At 38.5% G+C, this 26,970-nt stretch overlaps 1 long non-coding RNA gene across 1 annotated transcript in view; it reads right to left on the bottom strand.

Moving 5' to 3' along the window:
* The window catches only part of LOC146763587 (uncharacterized), a 35,131-nt gene extending 8,161 nt beyond the window's left edge, over positions 1-26,970 (bottom strand). Inside the window, exon 1 of the long non-coding RNA XR_014951589.1 lies at positions 136-26,970. This is a non-coding gene — a long non-coding RNA (uncharacterized LOC146763587). The remainder of the gene's footprint in view (positions 1-135) is intronic.

Raw genomic sequence — 26,970 nt, forward strand, 5'->3', positions numbered from 1 at the left:
CAAAAAGTAGATTAAGCCACAAGCAGACCCAGGAGAGCAAGAGGGGGAATATGAAGTTGTTGGTACATAAGAGTTCAGGGTCAGGTTTCTTGCAAAAATTTGTTTTCCAAATGGGTTAAGGCCAAGCTGGGTTACCTTTCCAGGTGATATCTGAAGCAAAGAAAAAAAGCTGCAATTTCAGCATTTTGTAACAGATCCATATTTTTCTCTTGAGGTTGCCATAGATACACACGTGTGCCTGTGAATAATAGGAATTCAATGTCAGACATATGTTAGCATTGGGAAAACCAGAACAGCAATGAATGCACCAGCCCATTAAGGAGATCAACACTTTGGTTTCAGTGTGACACAGAGAATTCCCTGACACCACAGACCAACTTTGCCAAGTGCAGTTGAGTGAGTGGAACAAGAGCTGAAACAGCTGGACCTGAAGCATGAGAGGCAATTTTGCAAATAAGGAAACCCAATCACATGAGATGATGATGATGATGATGATGATGATGATGGCAGGACACTTCAAGCACTCCATCAGTGTGGAATTTTCAGCTGGAGTTGGCATGCCTTCGCTATAAAAAAAACCAAAAAAACCAAACCAAAATCAAAACTACAAAAAAACCCAGAAAAAACCCACCAAAAACAAACAAACCCCCCCCAAAATAATAATAAAAAACAACAACAACAACAAAAACACCAAAAAAACCCACCCCAAAAAAAAAAAAAAAAACCAAAAAAAACCAACCACCAAAAAACACTGGCTCAGTCACCAGTGGCCAGAGAATGAGGTGGAGTCACCTAGAGAAATCTCTGTGGGTTGCCTCCTGAAAGGAACCAAAGTCCATTCCTGTAATGGCTTGCTGCTGGCCTAGGTTCCCTACAGCATCTCTTCCTCTAGGAAAATGAGCAGTACAAGCACCTGGAAATTTGTGATGCCTCTTGGAATGACAGGGAAGTCAGCTCATTAGCAGATAAAGCAATGTGCTGGTTAGTCAGGACGGTGTTTGGGGAGCGCTTTCTTTTATTATTATGGGCAAACAGATTCCCCTTGCACACCACAGCACTTCTTCAGCCCTTGGCCATCACTTTCATTATCAAGTATTTCACTTTTAATTTATGGATGTGGTGTGGAAACTCCACCACAGAGCACTACCAGAGGTATCAGGTGTGAAGGTGTTCACACCTTCACATCCCTCACTGATTTTGGTGCACTGCTGTGCACCTGTGTTATGGTAACCACATAAAAGCCCAAAGACACCACATAAAAAAACAATATAAAGCAGCCTCTGTCCTAAAATGGCCATTATTTGCAACACTATGGAAGAACTAGAAAGAAAACAAAAAAGCAGAGAAGAGGCCAGTTAAAAAAAAAAAAATGGTGAAAAAGCTTTCATAAAAGCAGTGATAGATGGCCTTTGAAACTTTGAAAAAAGTGGTAAAGCATAATGGATAAGATAGACATGTCCAAAATCATGAGGGATAAGGGAAAAGATGTTGTAGTACAGGGATAATATTTTTTCTGTGCACTTCTTAAAGGTACCTGAATGTTAGACAAATATACTGAGAAATAAGAACATTCTTTGTTGATTTTAATTTCTAAGATTTTGGGCTTTATATGCACTAGTAGGATTTTGGGTCAAAAACTTCTGATAGCTATATCTGATAAACTGAAGGAGGCTGACCATGAATGAGCAGGCACATACCTAATTTTCCTTTCTTTACCTTCATACATTGTGAGAAAGATAAAGGAGGCAGAAAGCTCACCTTTCTGACCTGTAGGAAAAATAGCTCACTGAAATAAGTGAAAATGGGCTAGGAGGCAATAGAGAAAATGTTTTATCATAGAGTCTTTATTTAATCTTCCCAAATTTTTGTCCTTTCTCATTAACAACAAATGTGTAGGAAAAAAACTCTGTACTTTCTGCAAAGACTTCATGTGTTTTTGTTTCTCACACCCTCCAGAGAAGCTCCCCATGGACTGTGTAGCCAATCTGAGGGCTTCTCTGCTCTCAATGTCCATAGGAAAAAATGTCCACTGTAATGTTTGAACACTGGGAAAATGAGGTTGTTCTCCCTGACCACCACACCTACTCAACCTCCAGCGCTGAGGAGAGACCCTCTGCATCCTCAGAGTGACCTGTGGGACTGAAAAAACCAGATGGATACACTAAAAATGTCATATTATCTTTTGCAAGATCTGTCCTCTCAGCTGCTTTCTAGGTGGTGTCCTCTTGGTATTTTCCAGAGATCACCACTCTCTTCCCACTGTGTTGGTGGGTCCTTTTTATTTTGCATTGATGGGCTGGGTGTTTACAGAGCACAGCATGCCAAGTCAATTTCCTTGTGTCTACAAGTGGTATAAACAACCACTAAAGGCCTCTCAAAAGCCACAAGCAGTTCAGAGTAACCTCTTCAGTCCAGAGTTACCCTCTCTGAAGCAATATTTTTCAGCTGAAGGTGTCTGTCAAGCTGCCAGCAATGCAGGACTGAGGTATCTAGCTGAAGCTGCAGCCAAAATACAAGTTTCAGTGAAGTTTAAGCTGATTCAGGGCATGTCAGCAGCTGTGCTCCATGTCTTTTCTCCCAGGAAAACTCTTGGGTTTTCCCATTGCTGGGATCAAACAGCTGGCTGGAAATGCAGGTGTGTGAGTATGTTACACTCTATTTCCAGTGAGGCACTCAGGATCTCCCTCAGCACACACGAGGTGTGGAATGTGAGGCTCTGCTGCACAGACACAATCCAGGCTGGTCCTCAAAGAAGGAAGGAGCAAGAGAAACAAATACATTAAAAATTCCACAAATGTTTTAAGTGGAAGATATACCCAGCTCAAAATACCTCCCATTGCAGTCATTCAATTCAGAAGGGAAAAGTAACCAACAAACCAAAAACAACCAAAACCACCACCAACAAAATCCTTTATAGAAAAAAGACAACAACGGCAACAACAACAACACATATCCAGGTCTATTTTACATACTTTAATTACAGTCATGGTGCTTTTAGAGCTTGGCCATGTTTGTATGTGATGGAATTAAAGAAGCATTAATGTGCATTTGCAAATAATTAATCGGAGCTCCGAAAGTGTAAATGGTCATGGGGAGTTTTCAAGCTGCAGATAATTACTTCCCAAACACATGGCAATTTTCAGCTTTCCTTAATGTGTTTGAGTCCTCTAACAGCTCCTTTTTATTTCTTCCTTCAACATTTGGGGTTTACTTAGACAGAATGTTTATGTGTGTATATAAGTGAACTAATTCTTAATATTTAACATATATTCTGATGATTTGCTGCTCAATGAAGGCAGTGTACCTTCTAGTATAATCCTTTTAACATAGAGTTTTTGTATAGGTCTTTCCAAAACTGGATGGACAGTTGTTATAAATAGATGCAAAAATGATTAATTTGGTGCTCTCCAGTTTCTGCTGCTAAACCGAGCCTTCTAAAACACATGCATTCATGACTGAGAATTTTCTCTAGGCAGAAAACTGTAAATCTTATGGGTAAAGGCACTTTCTGTTGTCAAGCAGAGTTATGAGGATGCTCAATAACAAATAAGATAAATACCAAATATATAATGTTGCACATTAGTTTTTGCCCAAAATTATTTTAGGGGCTGAAGAGGGAAAAGATTCCAGGAGTTTTTTTAAATTCCTTCATGAGCTGGAGAGAGAGGGTGGGAACATCCAACACCCTGTAAACAAAGGTTGTAGTGTTTATACATGGGCTGTTAGATTCTGTGAGCTGACACAAGATTCAGTTCTTGTGTCTACAAACATATTAGCAGAAGTTAGTGGAAACAGTACTGAAAAAGGTTTTGTTTTTCTTCCTCTTGCTGCAGCTGCAAAATTTATCAAACTTTGACATCAGCTGTGATTTTGGCACATCCCTTTATCACCTAGAAATTTTATAATAAAATCCACTTCAATTACAAAACAAACTAACCACAAGTTTGAGAATTCAAACCTTCTTTGTATCTCTATTTATAAAATGAAGTAATTGCCATTTAAAAAATGGCAAAAGAAGTAAACAAGTAGAAGTAAAAAGTAAAGAAAATATATGTTGTATTTTGTAAACCACACATGCTTCTTCTCTGGCCAATAACTGTTTGCAAAAAATATATATACATATTAAAAAAGAAAGTCTCCCATTCTCAGATTGTTTGTGATTTTCTAGTATACACTTCTGTAGATTTTTCAGTTTAGAAAAAACTTGAGATCTTTCAAATGCCTGTCAGAGTTTACTCTCATTACAAACAACAGAAGTTTCCACCCAATACTATGTGTCTTGTTTAACTATCATTTTGGCATTAGATCTCTTAAGATCCAACCCATAGAAATTTAAGGCAATGATGATTTACCCCAGCTGAAGTTCTGGTTTGCTTTATATTTTTTTGGTTCCAAGCCATCTGTTGACTTTGCACACACTCACAAGAAAAGTTCAAACCCTGGCACATCCAGAATTCATGGAAAATGCAAAGGTTCTTTTGTTTGACAGTGCTGGAATTTCAGAAAAAACCTGCTAACCACATTTCTCCTTACAGTCTCTCCAGGAAATAACATGTGCAGGGCACATTATAAATGATAAAGCAATTTGAGGTAATGCTGTTGTACAATTTGATTAAATATCACAAATATTTTTTATCTCACACACAGTCTCTCTTGAGCATTTGGAGTCAAAGAAATACAAGGTGGCTTGTTTAAGACTTTTTTCTTATTTTTTGGCTTTTTTTCTTTTCCCTTTTCTCTTCAGCTGGTGGAATTTCACCCTTGTCCTTTCCCAGGGCAGAGAGTGAGGCTTCTTTTGAATGTTATGTGTTCAGAAGGGAGTACTGAAAGCAGCAGTTTAAGGGAATTTTATAGAAAAGTTTCTGGCTATTTTAGAGGTATTAAGTCTTCCTATCCAGTAGGAATGTGCCAAATAAATAAAGAAAAAAACCCCTACCCCATCAACAATAACAACAACAACAACAACAAAAAGAAAAACAAAAAACCAAAAAACAAGCAGAAGGTCAAAAACATGAATATGAATCAATAACAACCAATTTAGGATAAATTTAGATTTCTGTGGAAACCCAGGCCACTGGGAATATTTCTCTGTCTGCTCTGGGATGTCCTGACCCCCAGGAGAGCACTGACTTTGACCCTCATTCATGGAGAAAACTTCCAAAGCCTCAAGGTAAACCAGAAACCTCAAAAGTGTGAAAGGGATTGTAGAGATTGTAGAGAGTACTTTAGTATGTCACATGGGTGAGAAATTTAGGTTTTAGGATTTTTTAGTATGTTATAGATGGGTTCAAGATGGAGGGTACAGGGTGTTCTCTTGAGTTCCTTTCTTCTTTCTTCTTCTTCTTCTTTCTTCTTGGGTTTGGGTGGTATCTTTCAATTGGATAGAAAAATCTGCACTGCAGGTCTTTAGGGGTCAGTTATTGGGTTAGAAAGGGAAATAATCTAGGTGTCACTTCTTAACTGGGTAGTTTAGTTTTTGATTAGACTTAAAAGGCCTTGTAACAGGAGATTGTTAGCCACTTTTGTGCTGTTTTTCCTGTATGCAGAGTCTGGCAGACAGTGTGCTGAAGTTTTGATAAGATAATAAACAAGAAGCTGAAGACTGAAAAAGTCCAATGCATCTCTGGTTCCTGATACAGAACTGCTCCAAGAGGGTCTCCCCTGCCAGGGGAGCCCCCAGGGAGTTGCCCAACTTGGACCCCGCAAATTCACAAATTCCCACCCAAAAAAATTAATTTAAATCCAGATCCCAATTTTATCAGGGCTGTTTATACACATGGTAGAAGAAACATGCCTTGACCCATAGAACATTCTTTAGGGATTACACAGAGCTTCAGGACAAGCTGGTGGGATGAATTTCTAGGGATGGAAATGAAAACCACCAACCCAAAGTCAGCAACAAATCTCAGCCCACTGTTTGCTCAAGCGGTGTCAGAGAGAAGAACCACACTCAGTTTGGCACATTCAAACTTTAGAACCCTCATGGACACTGAAACTGCATCATCTGAAAACCTCCCAGTCTTTTGTCTTCAAAGGTAGGAAAGTTCAGCTGCCCTGACTGAGTCACTGGGGTAGAATTACAACAAAAAATGTTTAGGAGCACAAATCTTTTCCAACAGCTGCCTTTCCCTGAGTGTTTTTCAGTACTGTATTATGTTCCTGAATTTTTTTTCAAAAAGAGAGAAAACCTGCACGGAGAGATGCACTTCTACCAGTTCAATCAGTATAAATAGATTTACCTGAACACCTTGTTCTGCTACTAAAATATATAAAACTCCAGCCCACATTTTTTTTTTTTTTTAATGTGCCTGGCAGAACTTTAAAAAAAAAGATATTCAGCTCTTTTTCTACTCCACCATTTTGTTCTGAAGGTTCATATTAATTCTTAATGTTTTTCAATTCTTACCTGGTCTAGCTCTCAGAAAGAACAGCACCACTATTTAAGCTCATGCTTAAATATTTGGATGCCACCACTATGCATCTTTCACATTATGATTTTAGACAGTGAACATGGGGTTAGTGAAGGTGCAGACAATGAAGAATTGAGGTGAAAAGGGGGAAATAAGCACAGTGAGAATTAATGTAGCAGAGCAGAATATAGAAGCATTGCCCCTGACAGTGTACACATCTCCTGATGGCTGGGTAAACTGTATATGAATATGCAGCTTTTTACCACTAATAATTATGTGGCAGAAATAATAATTAATTTTGAATAAAATATCTTACACTCTGTGTCAAACCAACAAGACCTGAATTCCCAGTCAAGCAATACCAAGCAACAGATTTTGGCAGTGTTGTTATTCCTGTGCTTTGAGTGTGTCCTTGAGAATACTGAGTGTGAAGTGACATGAAAAGCTTCAATCAGAATATTAAAGCCTGATTTCTGCCAAAATAAATTAACCTGTGATACATGTTGTCTGATACAGAGGTTTGTCCTACCTTTTATCAGTGAATAACAAAACTGGGTGCTTTGGCCCCCATGTAAATCTCAATTTTATTTCCCCAGTTCACTGCAGAGACAACTGATGCCCCACCTAATTCCTGAGAAATGGCAGGAGGGAATTCACTGCTTCTACTTGTTTTTATAACTGTAGCACCTGAGCATGGAATAGAAGTTTAGATGGACAAGAAAACTGTAAATCCTACACAAAACCTGTGTTCTGCTATGTTCGGGGCAGGTATGGAATGTGCAGGGTGTGTGCTGGTGCTCTGACAGCTGCATCTATTTTTAATGAAAGCAAGATGTAAATTATGGAGCCAGCAAGGTGCGTGTGAAACAAAAATGCATCTAATTATAAATTTGTCCTTCTCTTAACCTGTTATTTAGATATATCTGATGAAACCACACTGAGTGTTTTCCTTACTTTCTCTCATCCTAATTTAGTCTTTGAACAGGAAGGCACATTGGTAACTCAGTTAATTGAGTTGGACATAATGTTTTCTTGTTCAGTTAAAAGCACAAGAGCTTAAATTGTGCTCCTCTATTCATAAAAGAAGGAAGATCAGTGGCAGAATTAAAGTTGACAGCCAGATGACAGGGTGAATGAGAAAGAGCCAAGGAGGTTATTTAGGGTCCAGAACCTAAGCAGAAATTCTGATTTGGTTTCCTTTATTTTTTGTTTTTTTAATTAGAGATCTGAAAAATAAGTATGAACATTCTGGAGATGCCCAATATTTACAGGTTTCCAAACCCCTGTTGCAGTGGAAGAAAAGTGTCTGTCCTTATCCTAGGGGTGCCTAAGGAATTTCTGAGCAGTTACCTCCTAATCTTTGCACTAGGAGCCTGTGATGCAGGAACTGAGCAAAAGGTTTTCGTGTAGCAGAGGGATTACAGGGCTGGTAGCACATTTGGGAGCTCTGGTGAGTTGACACCAGTCATAATAGGCAGAATTTTCCATATTTAAGTTGTAGTTCGAATTGCCAAAGCACAGTGGGAGGTAAATAACTTCATTCAAGAGATGCAAACACACAGACCAAAAGAAACTATATAATTATATAAAATCTCCCCAAACAGGCAGTGCCACAGGAACATCACAAAACCTTTCTCCAGGTACACAAGTGCTTTTACAAAAATTCTCTGTTGTTTCTTGGAAGGGATCAGAACCTGAGCCAATCAAACAAGAAAAACAATTAATTGAAATTATACTTATGTCAGTTTGGTCAAAAGAACCATAAAAAAGTTCCTATGTTCATTTAATTTAAAATTCTTCCTTGGAAAAAATAAATATGTTCAAAACTAAATGGTTATTGTGAAACAGTTTTGGTAGAACCTTGTATCTAGTTTAGCAAGTAAACCGAAAAGATTGACTATAGAGGCAGGAGATTTGAACCAATGGCTTCAAAAGATTTCACCATTAAAATATTATGAAAATGAAAAGAGAAACACAAGAAAGTTCTGGCTTAGTATCATATTGACTTCTACCATACTTCGGCCCTCAGTTTTTTCTCTGGGTCTGGAAAAAATTGAGTTTACCGCGCACAATGAACTCAGTTTTCTTTTTTTCCTTTTTTCAGTTTGTCTTCTAGTTGTCTGAACTTGCCATGTTGCGTAGCATTTTCTATATTTTTGGTAGCTAGATATTTTTAAGTTTCTGGAAATTTGTCTCAAAATGAAAAAATAATTTTCTATCACTCTCAAGAGAGAACTGAAAAATAATGGAGATCCCTTTCTACAGCCAAATGCAGAAATTAGACTTTGGCTAATAAATTTCTTTAAAACATCAAGATAGTGGTCCAAAACACATTTCTCATTACCAATGGTGTGGTTCACTCAGGAGGCCTACACCGATTGCAGAGAGAATTTTATCACGGGAAATTAAATGCTGGCTTTTCAGACTTGGATACTCAATGAAATTGAGTTTTCCCTTTGTTTTATCAAGCTCTTTTGTCTTCCCTGTCTCTCTCTGTCCCAGATGTTAAACCATGGGATACTCTGCTGCAAACCAGAAAGGTGACACAGGCTGAAGAGAATTATCAGCCCTGAGAAGGAAATGCAACTAAGAAAGTGGTAAGAACTAGCAAAAACCTGTGTTTCAGGTGTCAATCCTATTTATCTTCATAAAAATACATTTTTTGTCCTGAGTCTCAGTCAAATCTTTAAACACTCTAAGTCTCTCACATGGACAAGCAGATGTTTAAAATGGTGAATACAATTTGGATGGCCTGTAGCACTAAATATAATGACATTCTGGACTGGGTCTACATTGGTATTTAAATAAAAAAGAAAAAAAAAAAACAAACCCAAACAACATTATGTTAGAAAGAGCAGTCACCCCAAAAGAACTATGACAAATCAGATGACCCAGTTTCACATGTTGAATTTAAAGTCCAGCAGGGACATAAGAACTTACGTCTCACCAACAGAGGTTCAATTTAAGCTAGCAGGTCACTCCCATGTTCAAAAGCTGCATTACATTTGAATAAGAATTTTCCCATATTTGTGGAAAAAAAAGAATAATCCACTGTTTAACATTACAAACAGCAAGTGCAATTTACTACAAGGTTTATGAGATTAATTTGTAGTCCAGTACTCCCACAGGTCCCACACCACCTTTGTCTGTGACAGAAGATTACTTCTTCTGTGCTCCAGTGGCTTCAGGGAGGTTTCTGTGTTTGCTGCCTGTTTTCTAAATAATTTATTTAACTTCATTGTTATTGGTTACTACTGCCCTAGGAGGGTTGCATTAATTTCATTATGCAAATAATCAGTAGATTAATTAATTTGCTACAATATCCAATCGCAATACTGTTTTCAGCTTCAACTAGTGCTTAATTTCCTTTGGGTACAGGTCAGTAAATGATGCCGTTTTGGGCTTGAATATCCATTTTGTAATATATTTTATTTCCATCCCTGAAAATAGAGGGTGAAGTGGCAGCACAGCTTTTCCAAATGTTTTACTGCAATCTTAAATAAATAAGCAAAACAAAGCAAAACAAAGAACAAAACAAACTATCAACTCCCCAAATCTTAGAGCCTCTACAAGCATATTAAATTTTTGGGGGTTTTTTGTGCAGTTGTTTCTCACAGAGCTGCACTCTGGCCAGTATTAAATCCTGAAGCTGTGAATGCAGTATGTCTTTACTGCCAAGGGTTTGAAGCCCTTACTATTTCCATGCTGCTCCACAACACTCAGCAGTGGCAGGGAAATGCCCTTTTTTAATAGGCTGAGACCCAGAGACACAAAAAACTTCAGGATTATTGTAGTGCAGAGCAATTCAAGTTGGAAGGATCCTCAGGAAGCTCTAGTCTCTCCTCAACCAGCTCAGGCTGTTCCAGGACCATGCAGATTTTGAGGATCCATCCCAAGGATGAATGACCCATAGCTTCTTCTGGCTCCTGCTCCAGAGATTGATCACATCCTGGTGATAAAAACCGTTCTTTCCATCAAGTCCAAATTTCTGTTTTTGAAACTCTGGGAGCTTTGCTTTAAAGCTCTCAGAAGAACCATGTGTTGGTTTTCTCTGGAGCACAGCTGATTTCCTTCCCGCAGGAGCGTGGCCGTGCTTTGGCTCCGTGCTGGAAGCAATGCTGATAACTCAGGGATGTGTTGGCTGTGGAAGCTCAGTGTTTGCCCATCGAGGACCTGGGAGGGGACACAGCCAGGACAGAGCCCAGCTGGACCAAGGGATGGTCCAACCATCGGGGATTGGGCTCAGCACACAGAGCTGGGGCAGAAGGAGCAGGGGACATCTGGAGTGATGGCCTTTCTCTTCCCAAGCCACCTGTGACGGAGCCTGGCTTTCCTGAGCATGGCTGAGCACTGCCTGCCCATGGGGAGCAGGGAATTAATGCCTCATCTTGCTTTATTTGTGTGTGCAGGTTTTGCTTTTCCTATTTTGATATAAATTTTCCTATTTTAATAGACAGTTTACTGTCTTTGTCCCAACCCAGGAGTTTTTTTTTCCAATTCTCTCTCCCATGCCACTGCCAAGGCTGCATGGTGGTGGTTCCTGGATGGGGTTAATCCACAACACTCCACGTTCTCCATACCCACCCACCCCATGGATGAAGAATTTCTTAAGATCTTCTCACTTTAGGCTGAACAATGGCCATGCAGGTAATCTATGGAATGCAGACAATTTATGGAATAGCAGGAAATTTGATCTGCATTTATTCTACCACAAGAACTGTGCCACACGCTTTTTTTTTTAATCTTCTTCAGTGTAAGAAAAAAACCTAAAGGTATGACAGGGAGCTTCAGAGCAAACAAAGGCTGGCATGAGGGACCAACATATTTGATTATCTCCACATCAGTGGATGCTGAAGATGATGAAAGATAATACCATGGGTTGAGGGGGAGGTAGGAGAAGTTTGCAGAAGTCAAATTTTTGGGGTATTACAGAAGATACATAATGCACTTCCAATCTAGGACTATCCTCCTCTGGAAACTGCTAGAGACGAGAAAAAGATTATAGGAATATACCCATATAAATTCCTCTAGTAAGACCTTTTAGGCCTTTGCCAGGATCAAGTTACTAGGCTGGATGAACTTTGGTTGTGGTTCTGTACAGTCAGCTCTTCAGAGGAAAAAATATCCAAGATTGAAAAATAACAATGTAGTCATGGCTACAAGTCCATGCAAAGATATGTAATTCCTGACAGTGATATGACTTCACCAACATTCAGATTTTAGGGTCTGGAAAAGCCCATGGTCTGAGGTTCATTTGCATTAAAATTTTATATAATTTGCATTATAATTTTATTCCTTCTACATGCAGTTGTTATGTATTTTCACAATAACAAGTTTCCTCTTTTGGAGTCACAGTAGTGACACATCTCCAGGTAAAGCAAGATTTCCATCATGCTTAATTCAAAGACAGGCCTTAACTCATCTGTTTTGTAGTTTTTTAGCCCTGTTACTTCCTTTGAATGCTGTCAAATATGAAAACAAAGTTGTTTAACTCACTTGTGTTAAAAACATCCAAGAGCACCACATGTTCAAAGAGAAAACAACCCCTCCCCTTCATTTTGACAAACTGTAGAAACAGAAAGTCTGCAAAAAGCAGCAAATAACTGACATCCAGACACTAGCCCAGTTTAGTGTCTGATACTCCAGTTACTTCTGAATGGGTGGTAAAAATATTTAATGTTTTATGCATTCTAAAATATTTCAGGTTAGTAAAGATGTGAAAGGTGTGGAATTGGCACAACCCATACCTTCTATCAGAGAATAAGACTTAAGCCATCATATCTTAAACTGATGGTTATAGCTACCATAAAACCAATGGTGGTTAAATGCAAAAGGGTTGACTAAAATGGACTTTAAAATTTGGGTTTTCATAGTGCCCCAAATAAGATTTTCCCCATCCTCAGTCAGGATAGACGTGGAACTTTTCCTAATTTATTTTAAAAAGTACAAAACTTTAAAATTAAAAACAAGCACTGCTCTAGCAGAACTTTGATTTATTCTCTTGCAGGTATGACTACAGAAAAAATAAAAAATAAAGAAAAAATATTGGTGTGTTCAGAAGATCCAGTCCCATGTTTTCTCCAAGAAAAACTAACTGGAATAATTTTCCTATAAACAAGTGTATCCTAGAAAGAAACATCATGATCTCATGTTTCCAATCTGATATATTGAATCTATATATGGCATGAAACAAGTCATGCCATTATGTTTTGTTAAACAGGTATAACCCTTTTTCTCCCTCAGTTCTAGTCAGACTCAGTTCTTAAAAGGAGAAGAACATAAATTGGAACAGCCCAAATAAATTAAAGCCATAGCAGAATTAAATCTGGTGATTTTGGAGGCCATTTTAAGCTGGAGCAAAACTATCTAGTAGGTTCATGCAGAATTATTCCTGCTGAAATAGGAGGAGATACTGCTTCAAGGGAAGTAAAAAACAAAAAATCAGTGGATGTTTTGATGCAATATTATTTATTATTTAGCAAAAGTTGCTCACCATGGTGTTTTTCTCAGTCACCAACACCGAGGCAGCAACATTCCCTAAAATAAAACTGAATTGAAGAACAGAGCGCCTCCAGGATATGGACACAAATGTGTTTTCTAGCATAAAAAGCCTGTATTCTCAGTGTCAGTTCTCCCCAAAATGAAACACAAAGAATATATATTGAACTTGCTTCAGAACTCAATTCTGTGCTCAAAATTATCTTCACCAAGAATGATCATACGTGGAAAAAATATTTATCACAGCACCTGAAAGACACATTGGTGGATCAGAATGAATTACTCAATACACTATAGAATTCCATGGGGAAAAAAATGGCCTTGCTTTTTTTATTTTTTATTTTTTTACTGTTTCCTTTCCCAACAAGATTAGTCCCAGGAAATGAAGGGGAACTCCTCTGCATCAAGGGATACATTCCATTTTCCCCCAGGAGGATGGCTCAGCCAGCTTTAATGCCTCTCTGTTGCATAGCTTTCCTCACCTGGGCTGAATCAGAGCATGGGCACACCAATAAAGCAGAGAGCTGTCCCAGTGACCAGCTCCTGAGGCCAGCTGATCACCCCCCAACATCATTTTCCTGATGGAGAATTTCCTGGGAAACAAGGCTTGGAGCGGGCTATGAAGTGAGAAAAGAGTGCATTCAACCTGGAGCTTTGGCACTGCTTTCCCTTCCCCCATTCATCTCAATTTATATATTATCTGGTGCTCCAAAATGAAGAAACTAAACGGTGTTGGGCAGTGCCTGACCTTTACACCTTTCTGCTGCATCTCTATTTTCCTTTACTTTTTGTTTCACTGCAATCCATTTGAAAGTGATTAGAATTTTAACTAGCAATATTTAAACATAAAAAGTACAGGGAGCCACTAGGGATGTATCAGCCGGTGGCAATCAGCCTAATTATGCTCCCAAATTCACCTCTCTGGAGCGTTTGGCCACCTGAATTTGGGCTAACAACGTTCAGCCGCTGATGACCCTGACAATGATTGTGTAAAACTGGCAGCCCACACAGAACAGCTTTGGTTTGAGCTTTTACCAATCACCCCATCTAGGTCCCACTGTTCTTCACACTAACAACTCCCCTGGCTTTTCACCAAATCAGCGTTTATTTGCAGCAATCCAATATAATGTTAATTGCTTACTCATTGAAACCTACTTGGCCTTTTCCCCACTTTTGGGGATTTGGCAAGGCAGTCCCATCCTCAGTTGCCCATGCCAGATGCTTTCTTATCAGCCAGTTCCCACCCACCCCGCATTCCTGCGTTTCTTTGCTCTCCCCATCTCTCCCCTTTTTTAATTTAGGCATAATTGTGTGGTTAGGTGGGTTGAGAGGGTGATATGCTGCCACATCCAAAAACGAGGCAGCAGAGGTGGTAGATTTTCATTGACTGCCTGCTCAGGAGTGGCACGAAGCATCACACTGCACAAAGTGGCCTGTTGTGGGGGAGGAAAGGGAGAGTTTTGAGACAAAATCTGCACCATTTCAAATGAGAGATCTTGCCAAAAATCCTTGTTTGGGACTATGTGGGCCCCCACAGCTGGAGGGGTGATGAAGGATTCTGATTTATCAAAAGCTGCCTTAATTACAGCAGAACAAATCTTGCAGGAGGTGTGCCAGCAAGTATTGCAAAACTTTAATTTGTGTTTGAACACTTTGATTTCTCTGGATAAAAGGCAGTGCATAGGGATCCTGCTATTAAGCAGAGTTTGCTGATATCTGGCAGAAGTGTGGAGCCCGGAAGCGGGATAAATCTTGGTAAAACTTGACGAAAAAAAAAGGTCAGTGGGCAGTGGAATGATCCCTTGTCCCCAGCACACACAGCAGTTGGTGGCCAGTGGCAACCAAACAAGTAATCTGATTTGCCCCAGGTGCTCTGTCAAGAAGTGAAAGCATCAGCAAGAACTTTCATTCTAAATAATCTTGAGCCTCTTGGTAACCTCTCAGAAGCTGGAGGTCAGAAAGAAAAGTTTGTTACTCTGCCTTTGAGTGACTTTTTAACCTCCTAAACATGAGAAACTTTTGATTTAGTAGAAGAAAATCTAAAAATGCAAAACACCAACTCTCAAAAATTGGCCCATTGTTTTATGAAAAAGAAATAATAGAAGTCAGGTGAGATGAAAATCACAGGAAGATCCATGAAATTAATAAGTGGATGATAGATTTAAAAAAATAATTTCAGTTTTGAGGCTGTAGACAAGGTAGAAATTTCCCTCATGGAAGCCAGCACTTGCTTTGTGAGAATCATGACTTTTTCCTGCCAAAAATCACTCCCTAATTCTGAAGATGTCCCGTGTGAATTGTGATGTATTCAGGTAGCCCCACGTGATGTTTCTCACTTACCTTTGACAGAGGCAATGCTTCCTGCATGTGTGACTCTATATAAAGCTTTCCAGAGGTGATTTTGAAGAAAAGACAATAGGAACCAGAAGAGAAACACCTTGTGCACATCCCCCTCTAGTCTGAGCACTGAAAGTTTTACACTTTAAACATTGAGTTGGGCTTAGTGATCTTGATGGGTCCCTCCCAGCTCAGAATATTTTGTGATTCTGAATGAAAAGCGGTTGTAACTCTGAGCATTAGTGCTTTTAAAGTAAGCTCCTTTTTCAGGCATGGTGACTTACAACTCATTAAAGTAGAATTTTTCCATCACTTTACCTACTGTAAAGCAGCTTAGCAATTAGTTTACATAGTTTATCTTTGTTCTCAGAAAGAAACAGTACATGTAATAATCTCTGGTGACCATCTGTCTCATGATAATTCCAATATATTTTTTGAAGAAAAGAGAAAATAAATTGAGATTAGTGTTGCACCTTCAAACATCTGGACTAATTAAACTCACAATGCTTTTGATTTTAAGTGTTAATTTTAATCAGAGAGAGGCTTGGAGAACCGAGTGTTTTCCAGGCCTCTAAATTCCGAACATCACTCCATCATTTACAGTTTCTTCATGTTAGAGCTCTCTTCCTCTGTTAGTGTGCTATGAAGGGACAGGGCATAAAATGTCCTACAACAGGCTAGCCTAGAGGAGAATCTGAGCCTATATCCTGCAATGGAATGGGTTGGATTGTAGCTTCAAAGAGAAAATGCTTCCCCTGGAGGAATAAAGCAAAATTGGAGTTGGGTGAGCCTCAAAGGAATTGCAAGCTCACAAGCCATTGCTTATGTTTGGATTTGGAATTGAAATTGAGTCTGGTGGCTCAGATCCTCACCACAGACTGTGAATGGTACCAGCTACAGAGAGAAGAGGCTTGAGGGAAGAAGACTGAAATGGGGAATAAAATTTTTGCAGAAATTCATGTGCATGATAATATGATTGTAAACCTATTTGCATTCTATTTGCTATTTGTTTTTCTGATGTAACAAAATCTGCCTTTTACCCTTGCATGTGTCCTCCTGAATTATTCATTTTGGCAGTTGCTTTCCCCTTGTCATTCTAATACATCTCTTTTCTTTTTTCTTTTTTTCCTCTGAAATTTCACTTTAAACTATTTCCTACTTGGGAGGTCCTACATCTCTGAAAGAAGTGAAGCCTGCCCCAAGTCTTGAGTATTCTTTCCCCATTTCCAGTGACAGGCTAGTGAGAACAAAAGCTGAAAAGCTTGTTTTCCATCATTGTTTCATATTCCCCCGAGGACATTGCCTGAGCAGTGCAAGGCAGAAACAACAGGGGACAAGTCTGCTGGCAAGAAAATCTGTCTCACTGGTTTTTGACCCAATCTGGAAAACTTTTGCGGGTGGTGGTGCTCAGTGGAAGGTACAGGCATGAAAATCTGGTGATCTTTGGCTCTTTGCACCTGTCTGGGCTAATTTTGTGAGACAGTTATTTATTACTACACTACACTACACACAAAGCCTCCTAAAATGATCTTAAAAGAGATTTCCCCCCAACCCCTGCTCCCTCCACCAGTTTCTCCTAGTCATTCCTAAATAATCTGTTTACTTTATGAATTTTGGAAAATCAGTTCTTTCTCTGCTGACAGAGTGGTAGCAGGGACATTGTGTTACTAAGCAGAATTTCTTCCTAGAGGCTGAGTTGCACTTCAAAAAAATCTCCAAGAAAAGTGTCAGTACAAAAAGAGCTAGCTAGAAGAACATGTCTCTTCCATGACCCTTGCAAGATCAATTTGAATAAAATTGATTGGGTTTTTTGTCTTTTTTTTTCCTCTAAAATTCAATTACCCTTTGGAACAAATACTGAAGTCACAGCAGTGCAGATGACAATAGTATATTTGAAGGGATAAAACAGCATAAATGGGGCCCAAGTAGGGAGCACATTCAGAGCATGAGAGTGCCAGCAACAAGGAGACATTTGGACTGGACAGAAGTAAAAAATATGCAATACAAAGCTGCAAAAATATTAGGTTGTGGAGTAAAGATATTAAATCTTATGGAGTAAAGAGGCGTAAGCAATGAGACCTCAAGCTCATGAATCCAAGAAACAACTTGCAATCAAACATTGCCTCTGCATGGAAACTTATTTCCACACCAAAAATGCACAGATTTCGATGGCCAGCCTTGTTGCACATTTCACTTGCAGTACCCTCGTGATTGAACAAAATGCATATTGTTAAATAAACAGGTAAATTGCACAACCACAAATTCATCTCTGGAACACCTGTAACACCTGCAGCAGTGAGAGCCCTCAGCTCTGGTCAGAGAATTATTCTGAGCAGGTGAAAACACTGTGTAATCCCAAGCCAAGCCACTGAGCAGGAGAGCTGTGTCCTCTAGATCTCAGGAGATTGATTCTCACATCTCTGCAAGCCCCTCCAAAGCCTGAAGGGTAGAGTGACCTCCATCTCTGGGTCAGTCAACAAGCTCATTTTCCCTGTCACTGTTTTTCTTGTTACACTCTGTCTTGTGCTTTATGAAGGCAGCACTGCCAGAAGAGAGCCTGATTCTTCTTTCCTGTGTACATTTCCATCTGAAGAAAAGGTGGACATTCTCCTGGACTCTTACACACTTTCCTTTCTACACTAGGCAAGGTAATTACATCTTTCTGTTTCTTCTCATTTTGTAATGAACTGCTTCTTAATCTTGCTGCTCAACAAGCACATGTAAAATAGTGCCTAAATTCTCCTTTCTTGAGGTTTACGTACATTAACTCTTGCTCTGTTACACACTTTGGGTTTCCACTTGCCCTAGTGGACCCCAGCTTTTCCACCATCACCTCTTCCCAGCTGCCCCTGCCCTGCTGCTCGGATGACACTGCCATGTATTATTTTGGGCTAAAAGGACTTTGTTTATGCTTTGAAGAGCAGAGAGAGCAGACAAGTCCCTGATAAGCACCACGTCCCAGATCATGAGCCTGTGATCAGGGCTCTAGAGCTTGAAAACCTTGGCAGGGTGGACAGCCCCAGTAACACCAGGTGATTTCTGTGTGCCACTGGCACCAGCTGTGGGACAGGGAGCTGGAGATGTGTCTTGCAGCTTTGTAAAGGCGGTGCAGTGTCAGGAAAAGTATGGAAGAACGTAATATATCCTCTAAGAGAGTTGTTAAATTATTTACCTTGGGTTGAAACAGCAACCTTCTCGTAGCACCACTGACAGGGTGGCCAAGAATAGAATCTGAGGAGTATGAGAGGGTAGGAGAACAGGGATATTTCCTCTGCTGGGGACACTGCCCATATTTAAAAGGTACTTCTGTCACTTAGCTGTCTGAACATTTTGTAGCCCGCCTAGGTCATGGTAATTAATATTGAGCTTCTTATAGGAAAAGAAAACTGATAAAATCAGGCATCCCATGGCTTTGTTGTTATTCACACCTTATTACAAAGGCCCCATTTCAGTCCCCTCTAAATTTATTCAGATTATGAAAAAAACTCCTAAAACAAAAACATCAAAAAAACCCCAACCCCCAAACAAACAAAAAACCAAACAAAACCAAAAAAGCCCAAACAAAATACCCCAAAGTTTAATTTTCCTTATGAAAAGAAAGCCACTAGGCCAAGATAGCCGCCCACTTACAGAGATGAAGCTTATCAGTTCTCAGCTCGACAGGCTTAACACTAGTGGCATGGGAATTGGGGCAAAATAGTGCAATGTGGAAAACTCCTTCCTCGCATTCTTATTTTAGCCAGCATGATGAGACAGGAACCACATTTGTAAGCAAAACTGGGAGAAAATATGCATGCAAGTCATATAAATCTTTATTAACTTCTGGGGAGCGCCTATTTTCAGGCTTAAACTCACTACTGGAGCTCAGCTAGCATATTAGCTTTGGCTAATTAAGGATTTTCAGTTAATTTAGCTTGGGTAAAACTTAAGGTTTAAAGAATAAAGGGAATGCACAATACAGACTAACCATAATTAAATGTTTCCATGACTTCAGATGGGATTAATCTTTAATTTGAGCTAGAAATGCTGAATTAATAGAAGGCCTGTGAACGTGCTCTAAACTTCAATGCTATGCTTTTCCTGTTGAAACTCCTCCTGCTTCCAAATGTTTCTCCAGACCCACCACATGAATTCCACCCTGTCCTGTCAGGGGGTGAAAATCAGCCCAAGACATGTGTTGTGTCCTCTTCTCCAGTAAGGTTTTAACGAACCAATAAAGAAATCTGTGTTTGGAAATTGGAGTAACATCCAGTTACTCCATGGCTGGAGCTTTCCAGCTCAGAGTGAATACTAAGGGAAATGGAATAAGAGACTTAAAACTGAGCAAGCTGGGGAGGAACAGTTTCTTTGTGTGGTTTTGTCCGGTGGGATTTCATTGCAAGGTGGCTCCACTGGAATTTCACACACAGTGACCTCTGCCTGTATTTCTCAAATTTCTCTAATCTTCAAAATAAAATTGCTCAAAGCAGAGCCAATAGAATTAAGCAAATAATTCCAAAGCTGTGGTGATGTCAGAAGTACCATAAGTTTTATATCTACATTACTTTGTACCCTTCATGTATAATAACTGCAAGTTTCAAACCCTTTATTTAATATATCTCTGAAGCCTCCATTTGCTTAATCTAGTTAGGAGGTAATAACAGAGAAAAAACTTGGTTTTGCTGTAATAAAACCAGATTCTGCTGAAAATTTCCTACCTTGGGCCTGATGAGCTAAGAACTTAGCTGAGGTAACTCCCTGCTAAGTGGATCTTGTGCTGTCCTAGATAGATTCCCAGTATTGCCAAAAAACAATGAGTTGGGCCAAGCATTTCCCACTGAGTTATTTTACATTTGTTTTACAGCCTATTTCCCAGCATTTCTGCACCGCCATGGCTCTGTTTTCATATTGGTACAGCTGAATGAAATTCCAGCTTTCTAACTTGCCCTAATTTGTCAGCCTAAAGGCAAGAACACAGAGTCAGCAATGGATAACTTGCCCGGTGCCTTGGCACAAATTAACTGTATCTTAATTCTATCTGTGCAGAGAATGGATTTCCAAAGCTCTGCTGAGAGCCAGGCTTCTAAAGCAGCAATTTCAGCTCCTGTGTTTTTGTCACAAGTCTCTGTGGATTCTAAACAGGGAAATCTCCACTTCCATTTTGAGGCTGATGTCATTAATGTCTGCTGCTCAATTTTTTTTTTTTATTATTATTTTTTTGTTTTATTTTTGTTTTGCTATTATGGATTCCTACAAGTCTTCTGTATGAGATTTCTTAGGCTTGTCGTGCAATTCTGAAAACAAAATTTTGGGTTCAGAGGTTTGAGAATTGTGACCTTAGGCTATATGATTTAACACTTCTATTAATTTTATAAATTTTTTATAATTAAAAAAATATCTATTTTTTCTGTTTCTTCACAATGCATTATTCCTTCAGCTCTTATCCATCAGTTTGCTAAGGTGGAAAGAAAGCAATGGAAACCCAAAGAGAATACAAATGTTACATCATCACAGCATTAAGTTCCATTAAGTTATTAATTATGTCATTATCCTTAAGTTCTTAATTATGTCAAATAATTAAAGTTCTCTTGCTGTTCTCCTGTACTTTTCATCAGTAAATCTCAAGGTACATTATAAAGGAGGTCAGACCTTTATAGCATAGAACTGACATGTAGCAAAAATAGGTTTAAATTCCATTTTGTCCACTGCATTCTGGTTAATCCCCCTGAAAAAATATTTTTTCTATATTTTAAAATTGTTTCCCCTTCTGGGAAATTGGGTTTGAGCTAATATTCATTTCTGTAAAAAAGTTGTATAGGTCCCCTCAAAAATGAGTGCTAGGATATTCTTCTTGACACTTGTTTGAGTTGCAAATTTAGTAAGATCTATTTATGGCTATGAAGATTTGAAGAAAAGAAACCTGTAAACATTAAATAAGACTCTATAACGAGCCAACAAGTGGTTGCTGTATCCTGCTTGTACTTTTGCTTTGCAAATCCTTTTTGCAGTATATATTAGTCTGCATCCAGGATGACAGCTGGAGCTGAAATCACTGTATAAAAGTTCACATCTCCTTCTGTGACCACACATAATAATTTCCATTATTGGAGGAAATGCAAAGCTTGAGATAGAATGAGGGAGAGAATTCCAGTGGTGCCAGTTCCCAGCTCTTCAGGCAAAATGTCAGAGGCTACATGTGGCTTTTCCTACATTTTTTATCCTGGTAGCACCCACTAGCAAGCAGCAGGATTTGGTTGCTTTCCCTTCCTTGCTCTTTTCACATGGCTCCTGCAGTTTCTCCCAACAGCAGCTACTGCTCACAACAGGCAGAGGAAAAACCTTTTTTTATTCAGAATTCATCCTTGCTTTTCCCCGAACACAGGGAAGTTCACAATGCCACGGACAAAGCTATATCAGGACTTCCTGACAGAGCTAAGAATATTCATCCTTCAGCTGTAAATGTAAATAAATGCTGGACAATCACAGATGAGCCTTTCCCTTGCTGGGAAGTAAATGCAGAAATGTCTCTAGTGTTCTGTGGGAGCTCGTGGCACCTCTCTGAACCCCATGAAAACCTCCACACTGCACTGAGAAAATACAGAACCTGCATCAGATGTAACTGAAAACTCCCAGAGAACAGCATTTTTATTTCCTCTCAGATACTCCACTAAAACTTTGTAGTTAATATGGCAGTCTCTTCTGCACACAAGGGAGGGAAAGGGAATTCTGCTGGTTGTCTTGGTCTCATGGAATTGGTTGCTGTGCCAGAAGATAGCACAAGGGTTCTCTCAGGCAGGTTTTTAAATCAAATACCTGGCTTGTGTTTCTTCCAAAGCAGCCAAGGCACTGAGAAGTAAATCCTAAATTACAAAACAACTTGCAAAGATGCAGCACAAAGGGTAACTGAAAGATGCAGTTGCCCAAGAGAGAAAAAAAAAAACTTTTGATACAGGAACATGTGAAAATGATAATAATTTTGAAAAGTTGCTGCAATTCTGCAGCAAAGCCATTCTTCAGAACTTAATCTTTCTTCAAAAAGTTTTTTATTGTTTGAAAGACATGGACAATGTATTTTTTTCTTTATATGACCACACAATGAAATATTGATGAGTGGTTTTGTTTCAAGGCACGGAAAAGATTTTTGATCTAATTGCTGTTTCTATTTAAAGCAATATTTCAATCAGAGATTTGATTTCCATCTCAAGAAAAGTGAAAGCTACAACCAAATAGACTATTATTTTTGACCTAAAACCAGAAACAATAAAGAGGAGCCCAAAGTTAAGTCCTGTCAATTTCCAGTAACTCCTAATTTTATTATTCTTGTTTAATGCATTTGCCTGTTTTGATATTTTTGGACAGAGGGAGTAAATAATGAATTAATTTTTAATTAATAATTTTTAATACCATTTCCTGCAATGTAATTATTGATTTTAGAATTCATATGTGTCCTGTTATTTCCTAATTTAGTGTGATACATATCCAGATTATAGCATACACAGTCAATCATGAATCATAAGTCATAAACATAGACAGTACTTCATAATTCTCTTTAAATTACTCTCTTTCTAAGAGTCATATAATGGATCATCCTTTCTTCCTAGAAAGTCAGATAGTCACACCTAGGAATTGAGAATATACCTTAAGAACATATGCTGGAACCCAGATTTCAAGTTAGGAATATATGTTAAAAGTACATGTATAAGAATATGTGTGAAAATTTACATATATTAGGAATATATGTTATATGAATATATAAAAATTAACATTTTTAATACTTATAACTGTGCATACAAACAAAATACTCTTTTTACACTGACACATCTGCACCTGGCATGGACACATATGTTTTTTGCCATTTTGTGAAAATATTGTAACATTAGCAAGGTTTTTTTTTCAAAAGAGCTGATGGCCAAAGGAGACATAATTTTTCTCTGAAATACATGTCTCCTGCATTTTTATGCATGCCAAAATGCTTAGAGATGGGCTCTCCAGTTGACTTCTTTTTTCTAATGATCGTTACACTTGAATGAATTTCTAAATGCAAAGCCAAAAAAAAAAAAAAAAACAGAGAAGAAAATACATGGGTGATGCAAAGGAAGTAACCATGGTCTGAAAATCTGAAGAAATCTTCAGAAAGCATTTGTGGCTGACCAAATAGAAAATCACAGAAGAGAAATGAGAATGCTTAAATATGTCCACTAAAAGTACAGGTCATTAATTTTGTGTGTCCATGTGGATAATAAGGATATGTCCATAGTGATGTCCATATTTCAGTTGCTCAGGATCAGAAACAGAGCAAAACATTGCCAGTGCCATGTGATACTGATGAGGTAAAAATATTCTTACACGTTTTTAAAAAAAATTTTCAGATAAACCTCCCCCCGATTTTTTCTTTTTCCTCGTGTATATTGGACAAGGATGAGCAAAACATTAGCAGTTAAAAGACTAAAGACCTAAAATATGTCACAAGTGATATATTTGTTCCTGCCACCCTGTAATTGAAAAGCATACTGAAATAATTTCGAGATTTAAACAGAAAAAAGTACATAGAAAATCAGTATGCAAAATCCACCCACAGACCATGTGGTGCTACAGCTGGATATATACATACATACATATATACATACATGCATACATACATACATACATACATATATATGTATTGCTAAAATGAACTTTACAGAATTTTATGGATATATGTGCAAAAATAAAAAATCTTTCATGGTGAGCTGGATTCATAACCCCACATCTTCTTAAAAAGCCTGAGAAGTCCAAGCTTTAATTCAAAATATGTACAGTGATGTAGGGAAAACATTAAGGAAACCAGCTCTGGAGTCAGTTAATTGCTTACCTCAGTACTGAGTGTTGATTCCTATTCTTGGATTTGAAAGTGTATGTTACTTACAGATTACTCTGGAAAAGAAGCAATCAACCCCCCAAAAAAACCCCAAAACTATTTTCTGAAAGAAATTTCTAGGCACAAAAGTTTAGGACTAAGTATTTGATTAAAAAAATAACCCTACAAAATCCCCCACCCCCCCAAAAAAAAACAAAAAAAAAAAAACACCAAGTAAAAGAAACATACTACAGCCACCCAGAAAAATCCTTGTGCATCCTGTTTTATTCTCTGCTGTTCAAGCATAAAAAGCAGTCAAGTGTAAGGGGAATGATGTATGCTGAATTTTATGTCTGAAAAAGTATTTCTGCAGCTATTTTTGTCCTGTTTTTTTCCCCCACAATGCCTTTATCTGATGATACCAGAGAAGGCACACTTCTAATGGTTACTTAATCCATTTTTACTACCTTTCATGTTTTCCTGTATAAATATCATAATCTCTGGTTTCAATGGTTTTCTACAGATTTTACAATCACAACTATTTAATATTGCATTAGTTCTCTAAACGCTTTAAGGTGTAGAGGCATACACATGGAATTTAGAAGGCTAAAACTTAGAGATGATTTATGGGATAGAATGTTGTCTCATTCTTAAGTAAGACACTCTTAATCACATTTTGAACATGGGTTCAGCTAAAAAGAAGTTGTGCGCCCCTAAAAGTAGCCAGTTTTCATTCTTATTTTTTATACAGCACTCTCTAATATTCTGCAATGGGATATTTTCCTCCCAACTCCAACAGGACTAAAAAAATCAGGATTTTGGCAAGCAGCCATCCAGCTGGGGACTGTGCCATTTCATCTGAGTAGGCAGTATTTTCCTACTTGTTATGCATACACTGCAAAAATCTGACAACCATTATTGAACAATAATTATTTTGCTATTTTAAAAATCAAGGAAAGGTGATATTTCATTGCAAGTACAGGCATTTATAAAGATAATCTGAAACTGCAAATGTTTAGAAAGTAAATACATGAGCTGAGTGTTCATAAAGAAAAACAAATAAATAAATCAACATCTATTCAGGTCAAAAAACTCAAAGTCTCTTATTACTGCCATCTTTCTCCTTATCTGTTCTCACAGCAGGAGGACACGTACTAAAATCTTAAATAATGTCAGTCAAAACAGGATAAAAATTGTTAATAATTCTTTATTAATAAAGACTGTTCATTATTATTTTGAAAGCTTTTAAACAGCTCCAAGACATATATAATTTTAGGAAGTGTGGGCATTGCATTGGTGCTACACTCTCACAGGTTGTGTGCTATTATTCCAAAAGCTCTGAAAGGATTAAATAATCCACAACTGCAGTTGAATAATAAGTGTTTGATTCTGATTTTGGTTTTGTTGGTTTTTTGGTTGTTTTTTTTGTTTGTTTTGTTTGGTTTTTTGTTTGTTTGTTTGTTTTTGTTTGAGTGTGTTTTTTTTTTTGTTTTTAATATGAGTTATAAATTCCTGAAATTTGACCAGCTAATATTCAGATTATGGCTAGGAACTGACTTATTGGAGGAACACAAATATGCTCAAGAATAAAGTCACAGTGAACACTTACTTCATCACTCAGACCTCATATAACCCTCTCAATTTATTAGTGATGACACTCTCTCAAATTTGTCATTTCATGCTGGCCATGAAGCCAACCTGCATTTGATACAGATGCACATTTTTTAGTGTTTGGGCTGTGTTTAACAAAGTCTTTTTTCTCCCTGGCTTTCCATCAGAGTTGCAGGAGCCCATCAGGCACTGCCTGACAGCTTTGAGCTGTCTCTGTCTGTCATTAAAGGGTCTGGTTGATCTTACAGTGCTCTTCATTAATTTTAGAAAATGAAATATATGGCAGCAGCCACTCAACAATGGCAACTCCACATTATCTAATAAAATACCTATTCAATTTCAGACTATGAGACAAGAAACCTCAGCTCCTGGACCACATCTTGCAGTTTTCAGGCAAAAGTTACACAAGACGAGAGAACTGCTTGAGAACTGCTGTGTTTTACTTTTTCTTTCTGAAAGAATATTCAGTTTCTCTCAATGTTTACTTCTTAAATTAAACAAAGTCTCAAAATTTTTTTAAGTATTTCAGGTCTGGGCAATGACTAGCCAAAGGTTGGGTTCCATTAGCTTAAAGGTCTTTTATTTGTGATGACAACAACAAAAACAACAACATAATAATACCACCACCATCACCAAAAAACATAATAACATGAGGAAGACATTTATTGTTAAGCTTGGGCATGGGAATAGAATGTAATTTCTCTCTAGGTATAATCTCTCTCCATACCTACAGTATATATCAGTAAGAAAAACATCTCTTTTGCTTGCCTGCCCACTGTGTTACCACCTAGACAGAGCTTCAGAGGATGTGTTGGCTGCCACTCTCACAGGGTTCTTTCTGCAACACCTCTGCTTTGTCTGATAGCTGACAGCACCAGAAATGTGTGACATTTCAGGCCATCAGCAAGAAAATTCTCAACAAATCTCAATGGCTGAGATTTATCAGGAACTGACTGCACAAACTCTTAGAAATTCGTGTTCAGCATCAATCCCAAAATCTTATTAAGATGAAAAATATGCCAGCAGCTAAACCATGAGCTTTGACTTTCATGCCAGAGTCCCTGCATCAGCCCCAGTGCATCTGAGGTGCCCTGGGGAAGGGGAAAGCGAGGCAGCCAGGGAAAGTGGAGGGCAGATTTCTCTTGGCAGGGCTGCCCAGGGGAGGGTTTGGTCTCAGAATGCCTGAGAGGATGCAGGAGAACATTCAGGGGCCTCCAGTTGAGGCTTTGGTGACTCACCCAGATCTCAGCACCTCCAGCAGTGCCCATGTCCTGACTCAGCCGTGACTCAGAGGGCAGA

Source organism: Lonchura striata, chromosome Z (genome assembly GCF_050655825.1).
Source record: "Lonchura striata isolate lonStrDom1 chromosome Z, ASM5065582v1, whole genome shotgun sequence".
Taxonomy (NCBI): Eukaryota; Metazoa; Chordata; class Aves; order Passeriformes; family Estrildidae; genus Lonchura; species Lonchura striata.